Source organism: Sander lucioperca, chromosome 13, assembly GCF_008315115.2.
Source record: "Sander lucioperca isolate FBNREF2018 chromosome 13, SLUC_FBN_1.2, whole genome shotgun sequence".
In the NCBI taxonomy this organism is placed as follows: domain Eukaryota; kingdom Metazoa; phylum Chordata; class Actinopteri; order Perciformes; family Percidae; genus Sander; species Sander lucioperca.
In genome coordinates this window covers 21249462-21250828 of record NC_050185.1, presented here as the reverse complement: position 1 = coordinate 21250828, position 1367 = coordinate 21249462, and the positions used below count along the sequence as shown (strand labels likewise).

At 36.0% G+C, this 1367-nt stretch overlaps 1 protein-coding gene across 3 annotated transcripts in view; it reads right to left on the bottom strand.

The window, feature by feature from the left end:
- The window catches only part of fstl4 (follistatin-like 4), a 232548-nt gene that overhangs the window by 86492 nt on the left and 144689 nt on the right, over nt 1-1367 (bottom strand). The gene's annotated exons all lie outside the window — the stretch shown is intronic.

The window sequence follows — 1367 nt, the reverse complement described above, 5'->3', positions numbered from 1 at the left end:
AGTATAGTTTGTGGATTGGCTCTCATAACAGGCCGGATGGGTGGTGCAGGGCACACCGCCATGAGTCTATGAATGAGGCAAATGTCTGTGATTACTTGACGTCTGTAATAACAGCAGGACAGTTGAGTGTTTAGTGTTATCTAAACTGCTAAAGTCAGTTGTGAATTGAGGATGAAGTTGCCAGTAGGCACCTGTGTGTGATGAAAGATACATCAGATAACATCTTATGTGAAATAAGTTTCACTAAAATGACACAATTATTGTTTTTTTGTAGACTAGATCAACTGAAATGTTTAATATAATAATATAATGATTTGGGGGCCCCAGGCAAAGAGCTTCTTGATTTACTTTTCACCCTTTCTCTAACTGGCAATGTTGGTATTGGCAGTAAAACTATTGATACCGCACAGTACTGCATTAAAATGTTTACTTTAAGTGAAAGAGGCACTATAATTAACTAAACGTCTGTTCAAGATGGAGCTTTCAACTTTGATATAATGCTAGTATATATATGCTGATAGTTTAATGAATAAAAATGCATCATATTTTACTTGTAATATTTTGTAAGTATAATCTGAATCTGCAACGTAACCAGTAACATTTCTCTGTCAGGTAAATGTAGTAGTACAATGTTTTCTTCTGAAGTAGAAGTACACAGTCAAGTCAGTAGTATAGAGTTGTGTGCCTTCTGTAAGTTATTTTGGGCTACAATGGTTCTGGAGAAAGCTGCAAGCAGCAATACCAGAGGCCAAGCAATCGGCCCGTTCTGAACAGGTATGTTTTCAACGGGCACTGCACTAGTACATTTAATAAATAAAAAACAATTTAAAACAAGTAAACACTCCAAACATGCTTAGTGCAAATGAACCTTAGTTTAAAAAAAACAAACAAACAAACAAACAGATTTCCTCTCATTTCCACCAGACTTTTTAACAGTACTGGAGAATGAAGCGTCATTCTCCCTGGACATTTTGCAAGCTATTTCCTGCAGAAATGTACAATACTATAACCACAGTCAATGCAATTTATTTTTTCCTGCTTTACATTTTTCATGCTCAATAATACAATATGTGGTTTCTAACAAATTACAGTTCGGTCAAAGAGCAAATCACCTACCTGCATGTGGTTTTGGCAGTAATAACAACAGAGTACTGACTAATGGAGACTCAAGTGGCTCTCAGAGTTGTGGACTATATGATGACCTTAAAGACCCATAAAGCAAATAATAACAGAGTTCTGTGCAGGGTCAACAAAAATAACAAAAGAAAAAAAAAAAAATCAGACCCAGAATATAAATACAGTTGCACTTGCACCCTCAGCCCTAGCGAAGCGGATTTATAGAAAGAAAATAATTATCAAGCACGCAC